Below are 15,546 nucleotides of genomic sequence, written 5' to 3'. Positions count from 1 at the left end.
GCTCCCGGCCATCGACCCTGGAATCGACAACCTGAAATCTGGACGGATTACTACGTTTGTCAACTGTCGACTGCCAACCTACGATGGATGCGGTCACAAGTTTCGCAGCATGGCACGCTGATGACGCGCATTTGGCTTGTTGATCTGCGTCTGGTCGATCTTTGAGCCGCTGCTGTGGGCGCTCATGCATGAAGCACTTTGAATGAATGATTGAGTCTTTGAAAATACGCATCTTTTTCGCCGGAGCACTTGCGAGAGCAGCGACATCCTGGAGCAGCAAGGGTACACGCTACGTGTGCCTGACGATGCGGACTGATTCTGCATTTCGTAGCGCAGACTGTTATCTGGGACAGTGGGTAAATGGGTTGAATACGACGACGAAATTCCGTGTCGTGAGGCGCTCTGCGGCTTGGACAGGAGCGGTCCGAATCCTGCAGATGGTGTTGGGTTGGCATGGTCGACGGGCAAACTTTGCCTCTGGGTGAGGAGAAGCTCGATCCTTGAGGGATTTCCCTGCTCGCGTGTTGGCACGGCCAAGCATCTCTTCTTACGGGGAAGTTGCGCCTTGGCAACTGGCTGACACTTGGGCGGAGTGTTGCGATGAATTGTCGGGTGATGAATTTTTTGAGCACTCGCCGGTCCTGGCTTGTTGGCCACATCCAGCCCTGGTCACCAGATGAGGGACGCATGTTGTCGAGCTACAAAGGTAGGTAGTAGCATTGGCGAGCGACTCTTTGCCCAAAAAGAGTAAGGAGTAGTTTGGGGCTTTTCGCGATCGCCAAAGGTCCGAGGAAAACAACACACTGACACAGTATTAGCCGTTCAAAAACGAATTACCGAATGATCAGCCATGTAAAAGGCATGGCAGTGGCTTTGAATCCAATCCCTCGGTATGCTCTACTCGTATTTGCGGACGCTGTGACTGAACGCCGCAGAAGGTGCTCCCTCGGGGATAGGCTCTACCAAAGGCAAAACCTGGCGGAAGCGCGGAAGGCTCCATGCACAGTTGGACCGTCAAACAGGCCCAACGTAGGCAGAGGTGAGTGTAAGTTTTTGTCCAAAGCATGTTCTCCCGCGCAGCTCGTTTGTTTTGCACGTCGCAGAGAGTGACACGACTGGCACGTGGTCGCCGTTACTGTCGATGCCCGACTTTGAGAGACGGCTCATTGGGAAGGTTGGTGGTATATTTCACGTCGATGCGATGAGGTGATCAAAGGCGCGAGGACGGCCCATGTCAGGCGCGACGAGGTGGAAGGACTCGAGCACAGTAAGTAAGCCGTCAGGCACGATGATTGACTGTTAGTTCTCGCGGCAAAAGGTGTCCGCACTTGGAACAGCGTTGGATAATGGAGCTGTCATCATCGTCGCGGCAGGTACCGTCGCTATCCGCCTGTGGAGCCGTGGCTTAATGGGACAGAACCAAGGGTCGGGGTGGTGGGTGGGCGTCGCCCCCGCGCGGCGCGGGTGCGGCAGTCAAGACAAGGTTCTGTGCCGAGGTCTCGCCTGGACCACACGGCTCTCCCATTCGCCAGAGGCCGGCGCTAGTGGTGGCACTAGCCTGTTCGGGCAACGCCCACGATTTCCGCCCATCGCGAGCATCTCCGCCGAGGAACGCAAAAAACTAGCAAACGATCAAAACAACACGCACCAGCAGCAAAATGACATAGTGAAAAGCAAAAAGAAATCACGTGCTACGCGACACCTGTGAGATTCGAACTCACGCTCCCGAAGGAACTGGCTTAGTTACGACCGTGGAGATAGTAGCAGGCCAGCGCGTTAACCACTCCGCCAAAGTGCCGAAGTGTTATTATTAGAGACGACGTTTGTTATTGAATTTATATCCATGATGCGTTATTCCACGCTAGGTTGATTGATTGATTGATTGATTAATTGATTGATTAATTAATTAATTAATTAATTAATTAATTATTTTACGTCTTGCTGGAGCTATAGGCTATCTAAGACGGAGCTATCTATAGGGGATCCCGTATACGTTTATAAGGTAAGTAGGAATGCCCGGCTAAAGAATCTCATATAATAAGGCGCGATTCTTAGTATAATATTAGTATAGGGTAGGTATAGACGGATAGTTTATCTAGGCTCTTTTTAGATTAATTAATTAATTATTTTACGTCTTACTAGAGCTATAGGCTATCTAAGACGGAGCTATCTATAGGGGATACCGCGTATATTTATAAGGTAAGTAGGGATGCCTAGCTAAAGAATCTCGTACGACGAAGTATAATTCTCGGTATAATGTCGGTATAGGGTTATTATAGATAGATAGTTTATCTAGGCTCTTTTTAGGTAAGGGGGGGCTAAGAACTAGCCTTCCTACCGTTATCTAAGTGGATAGGTAGCATGAAGTAAGAGTAAGGAAAGGAAGGGGGATGGGAATTAATTAATTAATTAATTAATTAATTATTTTACGTCTTACTAGAGCTATAGGCTATCTAAGATAGAGCTATCTATAGGGGATACCGCGTACGTTTATAAGGTAAGTAGGGATGCCCGGCTAAAGAATCTCGTACGATAAAGTATAATTCTTAGTGTAATGTCGGTATAGGGTTATTATAGATAGATAGTTTATCTAGGCTCTTTTTAGATAAGGGGGGGCTAAGAACTAGCCTTCCTACTATTATCTAAGTAGATAGATAGCATGAAGTAAGAGTAAGGAAAGGAAGGGGGATAGGAAGAAGGCGTACATAGAAAAGTAAATATAGTATAGGGTAGTAGGTAAGGTAGATTATATATATGCTCTGCTATAGCGTTCTAGTACTATCCCTAATAGTACTATTTTTTTTTTTTTTTTTAGTTAGCGTTGTATAACACCTTTCTTAGCACCTATAAAGGTAAAAAAGGCGGGTAAGGTTTTTAACTAGTAGTATATATCTTCTAGCTAACTAGTATAGTTAGCTAACACTTATCATAGAAAATAAATAACGCTAAAGAACCTAGGTTTAATCTATATTAATGTTACTTATAATTTAATCTAGCCCTATTACTACCGTTAAATAACCGCACATTAATATTATTACTAATAATAGAGCTCTATATACCGCCCTAGCCTAGGTATACTATATAGATAAATAGCGTTAAGCCCTTACCTTACCGCTAAACGGTTATCTAATCATTATTAGGAGTAGGAGGATTTAGCTAGAGTAGTTATAGAGTAGTCATCTAAGCTATATTAACGCCTTTCTAATCTAGAGGGCTAGGGTCTTAGTAGAGGCTCTATATGTTAGAGGCCTAAGAATAAGTCTAGACTGTTCTAGACTCTTCTAGACCTCTTCTATTACTAAGAACTTATTCCTACGGGTTCTTTTAGATTCTAGCCCTTATTCTAGATTATCTCATTACTAAGGCCTAGAATCTTCTAGTCTAGATTGATTAGAAATCGTCTTCTATTAATAGAAGAACCTATTACTAATTACCTAGAGATAGAACTCTCTAGAATCTATAGGTTCTTCTATATAAACACCCTTAGGTAGCCTACTAGTTAGTCCTTTAAGGAAGTTCTCTTATAGTAAAGAATCTACTACATTCTCTACTATAAACCATCTACTATACGGTATATAATAAAGATATTACTTATCTTTATAGAATACCGCTAACAGGTTATGAGCCCGGCTAATAGTAATCTATAGATTACTATATAGCTTGCCTTATAATTTATAAGTAGGATTTTACTTCCTTCCCTACTTATAAGAAAGAATATACTATTCTTTCTATACTAGACCGCTCTTATAAGTAAGGCTTAGTAAGACTATCTCGGTGGATAGCTATTAAGCTAAACTTATAAAGAAGTCTAGGGAAAGCCTACTTATTTATATAAGTAAGGCATTTTTTAGGGTAAGGACTAGTATCCTAAGCCCTATCCTTAGGCTCTTAGCCTATCGAATTTTTCCTAGGACCGTCGGGCCTATATCTACCTAGGATTTTATTCTAGAACCTTCTAGTGGTCTAGAATAACCTTATTCGCTACCTATTCTTTACCTTTCTCCGCCTTTCTCCGGATTTCCTCACATTTCTATCAACTACGTTGATATAAGGTGTGGCTGCGCGGCCTCTATACCATATTAGGCCTAAGCGTTACCCGTTTGCACTAGTTCCCGCTAGTGTCTTGGCACGAGGAACACTAAAACTTCACGACACTTCGAAACGTTTTCGACCCGCATCGACCCGAATACTTTGCTTAGTAAGCAAAGTAGTATACCGTTTTGAAGAGAAAAACTCGGCGGATAAGGATCTGAAATCAGATTCCTTATATCTCTACTCCCGGCTAAGTTATTAGAGAAAACATCGATACTCTAATAATCTCCCCACTTTCTATTAGGTGCATCAGGCCCATTAGCACCTAATAAACTTCGAGACTTCATACACTTATAGTTTCCGCTTAAAACTATAAGTACATAGAGTTTTATACTCTAAAGACCTCTATAAGGTATAAAATCTTTAATATACCTTAAGAAAGGAACATCTTCTACTAGGAAATATAGGAAAAGAATTCCCTAGCATTCCTAAACTTAAAGGCCCTGAGAACTGGGAGTCTTAGCGATCTACTATAAATGATATAGTGATTATAGAAGGGCTAAAAGCCCATCTAGACTCTAAATCTCAACCTAAAGTAGAAGATCCTACCTGGGAGGTTAATGATGCTAGAATAAGGACTTTCATTAGGACCTCTATAGATCCTAAACTTTATTCTAGCATTGCCCATTGTAGAACTGCAAGTTCTATGGGAGAAGCCCTTAGAAAAAGATGTGAATCTAAGGGACTTTCATGGGAAGTCTCACACTTTATAAGGCTACTAAGCCTTAAAGATACGGGAGATATTAATACCTAGGTGGCTAATCTATTAGATGAGATAACCCTATTATCTCAGACTAAGATGGCCTTAACGGAGAGGCAGAAACTAGGTGTATTCTTTAGTAATATACCTAGTAGCTATTCTTCATGGAGCGCCGTAGCCCAGCTAGGGCTAAAAGAAGAGACTACTCTAGACCACCTTATAGAGCGTCTAGTAGAAGAGTCTCGGCGCCGAGAACTAGAAGAAGAAAGCAATACTGCCCTTATTACTACAACTAGTAATAAAGGGAAATCTTCTTCTAAAAAGAACGCCTCTACTTATAATAATAAGAGTACTAAGAAGTGCTCTTATTGCAAAAAGAATGGCCATCTAGAAAAGGACTGCTATAAAAGAGCTAGGAATTTAAAGGGTAAAGAAAATAATAGTAGTCCTACGGATTTAGAGGATACCCTACACATTACGGGTTATACCTCTTATTTTACCGCGGGTCCCGGCCTAAATGACTGGATTCTAGACACCGGCGCTACAGCCCATATGTCTAGACATAAAGATCTCTTTACTTCTTTAAAAGAAGTAAATTTACCTATAAAACTAGGTAAAGGAGAGATCTATGCTAAAGGAATAGGTACTATACCTATTACCTTTAAGTACGCTAATAGAAGGATAAATCTAACCCTTCTAGACGCTCTCTATATCCCCGATTTATCTATAAATCTTATCTCTATATCTAGGCTATATACACATGGTATATATCTAGATATAAAGAACTTAAGACTTATAGATAAAAGAGAGCAGATATATGCCGAAGTTTTACTTCAGAATAACCTATTTATACTACCTAAGGTAGAATCTGCTATAAATCACTCATACATAGCAGATTTAAACCTATAGCATAATAGGTTAGGGCATATAAACTTAGAAGCTCTTAGGGCACTACTACCTATTAAGGGTAGTAAAATAGACTATTCTATATGCCCTTTAGCTAAATCTAAGCGTACTATATCTACTACACCAGTAGCGGTCTCTAAACCTTATGAGAAGATAGGTCTAGATGTCGTAGGACCTATTACTCCTAAGGGAATAGGGGGATACACCTACTATATAGCCTTTATAGACTATTATAGTAGGTTTACATGGGTATTCCCCCTATTTACTAAAGGAGAAGCCTATAATAAGATAGTTTACTATCTTAAACTTATAGAGCCGCATGGTAAAGTCCAGTCTTTAAGGCTAGATAATGGCCTAGAATATAGGGGAACTCAGCTAGATTTACTAGCTGAAAATAAAGGAATAACTCTAGAAAAGAGTTCTCCTTATAGCCCAGAGCAAAACGGGCTTATAGAGAGGACACATGGGTTAATAGATACTATTACCCGTTGCCTTCTCTTAAATTCTAAGGTCCCCCTTACCTTCTGGCTAGAGGCTATTAAAACCGCCACTTATATTCTAAACCGGACCCCTAAGAAGTCCCTAGAGGGTATTTCGCCTCTAGCCCGGCTAAATATAGCTGAGGGCAGGTCTCCTACTATAAATCTCTCTTATATAAAGACTTTCGGAAGTAAAGTCTTTATAAACATCCCTAGAGAAAAGCGTACTATATCCTCTAAGTATTCTCCACGCTCTAGGCCTGGTATATTATTAGGCTTTGAGGGGGAGCATATTTATAGATGCTGGGATATAGAAAAACAAGCTATTATACGCACTAGGGATGTTACCTTTAAAGAGGATGAATTTCCTTCTCCCTATACTAAAAGTATAGAAGATAAGGAAGATATAGACTATACTAAGCCTATATTTCCTTCTTCTATAACTAGCCCTCCTAATAGACTAAGATCTAGGTCTATAACTACTATAGATACTAGTAGGGAGGACCCTAGGAGAAGTGAGCGCCTTAGAGAAAAATCCTCTAAGGAATCGACTACTATAGAGGCTACTATTAATAGCCCTATAGAAGAAGTACCTCATCCTCTTAGAGAGACCTTTAAAGAGGTTAGAATCCCTAGTAGTAGCAGCTATGTTACTATAGAAGGCCTAAGTAATATAGAGGAAGATATCTCTTATTACTTACTCTATAGTAATGGGGAACCTACTACTTATAGTCAGGCTATTAATTCTTCTAATAGCCTAGACTGGCAGAGAGCTATGCGGGAAGAATATAATTCCCTTATTAAGAATTAAACCTGGATCTTAGTAGACCCCCCTAAGGATAATAAAATTCTTAGAGGCAAATGGGTCTATAAGATTAAAACTGATAATAAGGGAAATTTTTACCCGCTATAAGGCTAGATGGGTAGTACAAGGCCAAAATCAGGAGTATGGTATAAACTATAAAGAGACTTTTAGTCCTACAGTCTCACCCATAGTTTTACGCCTACTACTAAGCCTTTCTGCCCATTTAGACCTAGAAATCGTACATATAGACGTCGAAACCGCCTTCCTAAATGGGAAAATAAATGAAGACGTCTATGTACATCAACCTACAGGCTTTAAGCTTAATAATAAAGTCTGTAAATTAAAGAAAGCTCTCTATGGCCTAAAACAAGCCCCTAGGGCATGGGCAGCCTGTTTTAGCCACTTCTTAGAAGAGAACGGCTATAAACAGCTTCTATCTGAGGCCTGCTTATATACTAAGACCTTTAAAGAAGGCTTATTTATATGGGTCTTAGTATACGTAGACGATATCCTACTTTTTAGTAAGGATATGTCTATTATTAATTCTTTTAAAGAATTAATAAGGTCTAGGTTTACTATTAAGGACCTAGGACCTATTTCCTATTATTTAGGAATTCAAGTCACCCGGGATAGGTCTAAAAAGACTATATCTTTATCACAGGAAGGCTATCTTTCTAAAGTCTTAGAGACTTTCTCTCTAAGCTCTATTACGCCTTCTAAGACTCCTTATTTATATAAGGAGCTTCCTAGACCACCCGCGGACTATCAGGCTAGTGAAGACCTTATTAAAGAGTATAGATCTTTAATAGGCTCTCTTCTATATGCTATGGTCTATACTAGGCCTGATATAGCTTATATACTAGCTTCTTTAAGCCAGTATTTAAGCTGCCCTCTAGTAGAGCACCTTAGAGCTGCTAAAAGAGTCTTATCCTATCTAAAAGGAACTAAAGATTATACTATTACCTATAAGGGTACTAGTTTTAATCTAGAATCCTACTCCGACTCTAACTTAGGGAATGAGCTTAATAGACATTCTCTAGCAGCTTATATTATTTACTCTACTAATGGGCCTATAGCCTGGAAGGCTAGTAGACTAACCTATGTCTCTATTTCTACTATGGAGGCAGAATACATAGGTTATAGTATACTAGCTAAGGTTATCCTTTATATTAAAGGATTTTTAGAAGAGTTAGGTTATAAAGACCTTATACCTACTCCTATAGTCCTTAAAGGGGATAACATACCGGCTATAGCTGCTACGGAAGATGCTACTAAAAAGTCTAAGAATATAGACATAAGGTATCACTTCTTAAGGCAGCTAGTTAAGGAAAATCTTATAAGATTCTCCTATATCTCTACTAAAGAGATGCCTGCAGACGCCTTAACTAAGGTACTTACTAAGGCTCTCTTTACTAAATTCCTCTCTACTACCCTGCGTAATAAGTTAGGGGGAGTGTTAGAGGCCTAAGAATAAGTCTAGACTGTTCTAGACTCTTCTAGACCTCTTCTATTACTAAGAACTTATTCCTACGGGTTCTTTCAGATTCTAGCCCTTATTCTAGATTGTCTCATTACTAAGGCCTAGAATCTTCTAGTCTAGATTAATTAGAAATCGTCTTCTATTAATAGAAGAACCTATTACTAATTACCTAGAGATAGAACTCTCTAGAATCTATAGGTTCTTCTATATAAACACCCTTAGGTAGCCTACTAGTTAGTCCTTCAAGGAAGTTCTCTTATAGTAAAGAATCTACTACATTCTCTACTATAAACCATCTACTATACGGTATATAATAAAGATATTACTTATCTTTATAGAATACCGCTAACACTATATAAGGTAGAGGAGGGGTATAAGCCTAGAGGGTATTAGGTAGATTACGGATAAAGGGGTCCTTTCCTTAATTATCTTTAGTTAGAGGGGTTTTAGGGTAGTACCTATAGAAACTATAAGTAGAGGGATCATAGAGCTCATTATTCGCTCTACTAGTAGAGATTAGAATGGATTCTCTCCTCTTCTTTTTACTCTTCTTTTTTCCCTTAGTCTACTATTTACATATGCTATGCCCTAGTAGAAACCTTCGTCCGACGTATGAATTTAAGTATGAATTATTAACCGATATCTCCTTAGAACAGCTCTCTATAGGGTATAGAGGCTATTTTCCTACTATTATCGTCGTACGCCTTACATACTACCTATATAGCTTCTCTCCTAGTAGAGCTATAGAGTAGGTAGTCGCTAATAAGGTGTTATAGTATTTATTAGGTAGTATTATTATAGCTATAATTATCCTAGTTTATCTTACTAAACTGTACTAGGTAGGCTCTAAAGTAGCTATAGTTTAGTTTTAATTAGAAGTAGGCTAATACTTCTAGTCATCTATACTTAGGGAGTTAGATAGACGTCCTTAGTATAGGTAGGAAGTTACGTATATATAACCCCTAGGATGGTGTTATCTATGCTTCCTAGTAACATATAGTATATATTATCTATTCTACTATAGTTCTTTATCGTACGCACATCCTAAGGAGGGTAGTACTTAAGTAGTTATTCTCTAGGGTTAGCCTAGCAGCCTCCTTTATAAGGGCATCTACTTATAGGTTTCCTCTAATCCCTATGTAGCCTAGGGCCTATAAGAAGGTAAGACTACCTTATCTAGCTATAATTAAGTGGCCTATATCTATGGCTTAAAGTTATAGACCTTAACCTAGTAGGTCGGACGGGGTTTAGAGGTGGTATAGTATAGCTTAGTTATCCGTATATACTATAATCTATCGCCCTAGCCATTTCTAGGCAGCTAGCTCTATAGCCCTTATAAGTGCCTCTAGTTCTCCATCGTATACGAGCTAGTATAGTCTAGTATTTACTCTATATCTTACTACTACTCTTATACTATCTTATTAGGTATCGTACGCTATGATCCCTATACCTACTCTATTTCCTTTTAGGATAGATGAAGTGTTAGAATATAGGATGACTGCTTAAGTCATATATCCTATGTATCTAACGTGTGCTTAGGCTTCTTATTCCTTTTAGAGGTAGCTAATCTTAACTTCGTACGGCGTAGTCTTTTTCTATAGGGGAAAGGAACCATGCTTAATCGGGTTTTTAGTACCTATTACTAGGTCTAAAATTATGTTCTAGATATGTTTAAGTTATGTCTAGCGTCCTAGTATGTACTCTAGTTTAAACTTATTAATAATTATACGCACTAGGTGTTAGTAACTAAGTTTAAAGAGTCTTATAGTATATACTTAAAGTAACATGTTCCTCCTAAGGTAGGGGGGGAGAAGGCCTACTTTAATTTCTATAGGAATAATTAGGGAGGTATAAAAGGCTCCTAGGATTTAGCATAGTCTACTATTTTAAAGTATTCATCTAAGTATCTTAGAGCTACTAACTTACTAGAAAACTAGGGACCTATAATCTACTACACTTTATACGTAAGTAAGGTATAGCTATTAGACGGTAGTAGGGGATAGTCTATATTATATATTAGCTAGCTACATGAGTCGTCCTAGTAATTACTTTACTTAGGTATTTTAAATTATTATATACTACCAGAATGATAGGTATATATTAAACTATATCCTAAGCTATTAGATGAGTTACTTTAGCTTTACTATATAATCTCCTAGGAGCGTAATTATAGCTACCTTAGCCTTATCTAAGCTTATAAAATAGATAAGGTCTATTTTATCTTTATTAAAGTTAACAGCATACTAGGTTCTAAGTAAGAAGAGCTAGGTTACTTCCTACTAGAGGATCTACGCATTTTTCTTCTAACTCATTAAGGAGATTATGATTAAAACATCATTAATATATAAGAGGAATCTTACTAAGTAAGAGGAAAAGAGCTTTTATATATAGATAAGAAATAGGATTAGGGAGACTAGGCTTCCTTAGGGGATTCCTAAAACTATTAGATAAAGGTCCTCTTATTAGCTATTAAAGGAGATCTAGAGTTATTAACCACTAGTAAATATCTTTACCTATGCTAGGAGGGAAGTAGGGAGCCTAATTTCCCCTATTATATATAAGAGCTAGTTATAGGCTATATGATTAAAGGCGCCTTATATGTTAAGGAATAGGGTTAATATCTTATACCGTGCCCTCCTCTCGTCTTAGATAATACGTATAAGGATTATTACTACATTAATTACTAACTTCTATAGTCGTCCGCCTATTTAGAATAGGTATAGGAGGTAGGTAGCTTCTATAAGCACTCTAAGACGTTTTACTATAATATGTTTAAGAACTTTTTCTAGGTAGTTAAGTAGGGAGATAACTCTATACGCTTTTAGGTCTACGTAATTAGGTTTCCCTAGTTTCTTAAGTATCACTCCTACTGCTTCTCTCTAGTAATCTAGGTGGTATCCGTACGTAAAGAAGGTTCGGTATACCTAGGTGAATTTTCCGGGAGAAGCGTCGTACGCCTTAGTAATCATCCTTTAGTAGATCTAGTCTAGCCTAGGGGTAGTGCCTTTAATCTTACGAGAGTAGGCATACTATACTTCCTTATCTATAAGGGAGGGCTAGTCCTATAGCCCTTCCTTATAGTTTATCTAGTCGCGTAGGGGGATGTATAGTGGTAGGGGGAAGAGTTTCTAACGGAAGGCGGTATACTTACCGTCGTACGATGATGAGAGTTAATCTTAAAGGTTGCGTATCTAGGGGATCTGCTTAGATCGGGTTAATTTCATGTACGCTATTACCTTATAGATAGACTAGGGTGTTTCTTTTATAAGGAAGTTATTCTAGTGCTCTTATTTTACCTACTTAATAGCTATATTATATATATTCTATACTTATATATATGTAACTTAGTCCTAATGTGCCCTACGCCTTACTTATATAGCGGTTATCCTTAAGGCTATAAGGAGTGGGGACTACTATAGTTTTTATTACTATCTAGGTGTTACCCGTAGGATGCTACGTTTAGCTACTATCTCTATTACCTTTATAAGGCTTCGTCTAAGTTAGTCTAGGTCCTCTTATAAGGTCCCGCTAGAGAGTATGTATTATACCCTATTAGGAAGGGCTTAGATAAGTAGAATCATAATCTTATTTAACTCTTCTTAGACGATTTACTTATATTAGGCCTAGTTAGCTTTTTTAACGTTAAACCGTAGTAGAGGCATTAGTGTATCCCGAAACTCATCGTACGTAATAGTAAAGAGAATAGCATTATGGTTAGATAAGGGGTTCTCTTATAACTACTAGTTAATCACTTAAGCGGTAATTATTAGAGTACATAGGGAGAGGTTAATAACTATTTCCCTTTCCATCCCTATATGAAAGAAGGTACCTGCTCTAGGCTAGTTTTAGAGTTTAAGGCGGTTTTCCTTAATCTATTCATATAGAGCTTCTACCTTATGAGATTAGGGGGAGAGTAGGTCCTATATTAGATAGTGTTCGTTAAAGTCCCCTACGTAGATTATTAGCATGGTAGGGGGGCTATACTTAATGACTCTTTCTATCGTACGTAGGGAGGATGGGTTACCTTATTCTACCTTATTATAGATATTAACTATGCGGATAGTATCTTCTCCGTAGGTTAAATTAACAGTAAGGCAGTCTAGGCTAGAGAAAATATCTAGGTAAGGAATTACCTAGACTTAGGTAAGGGATTTATTTAGGTAGAATATTATCTAAGGATAGGAGCCCTATAGGAAGGTTAGGATAATTTATATTATAGAGGGGTAAGAGATTAATTATATATTAGCTATATCTTCTTATAGTATTATCTATAGTTCCTAGATAAATATTAGGTGGATGCCTAAGTAGAGAGTATCCTAGAGTACTACTTCTATAGCCTAGGCATTCTAGTTTAAGTTAACTTATATAACTTTAAGGTTACCTAATATTTATACTAGGGGGATGGCTTTATTAGATAATAGGGATAGTATAGGTCCTAGGAGTAATGAGTACCGTTATAGTTACTATACTTTAACGCTATATAGGTATATATCATGCCTCTCTTTATATAGTATTTATAGTCATACTTTTCTATAGTATAGGGGCTAGTATATAGTGAGCATTTAGTCCTATTATAATACCTAGGGGAGCTATAGCTAAATTCTTAACACTTTATATACTATACATCTAGAGTAAGCCTAAGGAGTTTTATAACCCTTATACTCACTCCTATAAGATAGAATAGCTTTAAGATGGCTATCTCTACCTCTTTTACTATATAGAAGGCTATAATAACTAACCCTACTTTTTTAGGTAGCCCTCCTTTCGGCCGAAGTAAGCTAGTATAGAGTTCCTACGACTGATAGGCTAGGGTTAAAAGTACGGACCTCTTCTATAATGAATTATCTAATATTAAGTAGATGGAGGTCTTTAAGAGGGATGCTATAGGTAATAACCTTATACTAGGTTTAGTTCTCCTAGACTATAGCATCTAGGAATAGGTAAGTAAAGAGGTCTTAATAGGAGGTAAAGAATTTAGAGTTATACTAGGGTGAGCCGGTAAGTAGGATGTTACCCTTCTCTATATATATTACTATTATTATAACTAGGCTAGATATACCTACATTCTTAAAGGTATTATTAATATTATTTTATATAGAGAGAGGGTTAAAGTTTAGGAAGGGACTCTACTACTAGATAATAACCTATATATCCTATAGGGTCTTTAGGGGAGTAGTAGCTAGCTTTATAATTATCTTTAGGTAAGGAGTTATCGTGTTTAGTTTTTTAGTAGTAGTTACTTTCTAGGCTTAGGTTATATACGATGGTTTAGTTAGGTTTATAGGAAGGATGACCGGCTTTTATAGCTAGTAAACCTTTACTCCTAGCGTACGAGCAGTATTTTTAAGGGAGTAAACTTAAGTAGCTAGAACTAATAACGTATTACCTACGCGACCTATCTCAGTATAATCCCGTAGGACGTTACTAAGGTCATAGAGTCTTCACTTTTTACTCATGTTATACGTAAGGTTTATTACGTATAGTGTTAGAGGCCTAAGAATAAGTCTAGACTGTTCTAGACTCTTCTAGACCTCTTCTATTACTAAGAACTTATTCCTACGGGTTCTTTCAGATTCTAGCCCTTATTCTAGATTGTCTCATTACTAAGGCCTAGAATCTTCTAGTCTAGATTGATTAGAAATCGTCTTCTATTAATAGAAGAACCTATTACTAATTACCTAGAGATAGAACTCTCTAGAATCTATAGGTTCTTCTATATAAACACCCTTAGGTAGCCTGCTAGTTAGTCCTTTAAGGAAGTTCTCTTATAGTAAAGAATCTACTACATTCTCTACTATAGACCATCTACCATACGGTATATAATAAAGATATTACTTATCTTTATAGAATACCGCTAACAGATAAATAATGCCCTATTACTACCTTAAAGCGTAAAGCATAATAGAGGACATTAAAATCCTATAAGTTAACCTTAATAAAAGCCTTCTACCTATAGAGACGGCCCTTTAACTTATAGTAGAGATGGGGGTCTACCTAATCCTTATATAAGAACCGTGGATAGTAACATAAGATGGAAGTCCATAATTAGTTAGCCACCCATCTTTCTACTAGATCCTCCCCTTATACGGGTAGAAACGCCCCTATACGCTAGTATACTAGTTAAGATTCATATAGGGAGTCTAGATTAACTTTCGTCTAGATATCCTTCCTAGTAAGGACACCCTCGTGCTAGAGATAGAAGGACTAACTACATAAACTCACCTCATTAACGTGTATAATGAAGCTAGGTAAACCTAAGCTAATGAAAACCTTCCTCGTACGATAGAGAGGGTCCTAAAATATAATAAGGTAGAAACCCCCTCCCTCTTTATAGGGGATTTTAACGAACATTATCCATTCTAGGACCCCCTAGCTATATAATCACTAGGGGCTAAGAAGCTAATGGACTAGATTAAAGATAATAACCTTAAGATCATGAATATCCTAGGGGAAGGTATATACTTCCGCTATAGTATGGCTAATAAGACTATTATAGATCTTATAGTAGCCTCCTCATCTATAGCTAACCTTATATGAGACTAGTAAATAGTTAAGGTAGGCTTAGACTATAAGGGAATACTATTCACTCTTACTATTTAGTCCTAGCCTAGAGGCCCCGGACAAGCTCGGTATAACATAAAGGAAGCTAAATGGCTAGAATTTTAGGAACTATATCGGATGAGACTTACTATAGCCATATAGGCTATGTAACCTAAGATTATAAATCTTCCTACCCGAGCCCCTAACGAGGTCCTTACCTAGAAGATTAATATCCTAATACTTAACTAACTAGGGGAGGCACTTTAAATAGCTATTAGTAACTCTATAGCTATATATATCCCTACCTACGCTCCTAAATCTAGGGTAAATCCCTAGTAGATAAGAGATCTATCTAACCTTCGTACGAACATGGTAAGGGCTAGACGTACGAAGAACGGAGAAGAGTATAAGGTAGCTCGGAATAAATACACTATAGCTCTAAAATCAGTAAAGTCTAACCACTAGAAATCCTTCCTTATAGAAGAAACACCCCGTACGATTTTCTAAGCTATGGCTTATACCTACCCATCTACCTCTAGTCTTA

General features: G+C 37.9%; 1 non-coding gene across 1 annotated transcript; it reads right to left on the bottom strand.

Annotated features, from left to right (window-relative positions):
* Positions 1-1,696: 1,696 nt before the first annotated feature.
* On the bottom strand, positions 1,697-1,798 carry IWZ02DRAFT_t120. Its single transcript has one exon. It is a non-coding gene; the product is annotated as a tRNA-Ser (tRNA).
* Between the last annotated feature and the right edge of the window lie 13,748 nt (positions 1,799-15,546).

Source organism: Phyllosticta citriasiana (assembly GCF_038021145.1).
Source record: "Phyllosticta citriasiana strain CBS 120426 chromosome Unknown IWZ02scaffold_18, whole genome shotgun sequence".
Classification (NCBI taxonomy): domain Eukaryota; kingdom Fungi; phylum Ascomycota; class Dothideomycetes; order Botryosphaeriales; family Phyllostictaceae; genus Phyllosticta; species Phyllosticta citriasiana.
Note: the sequence above shows the minus strand (reverse complement) of the source record. Positions and strands in the feature narration are given on the sequence as shown.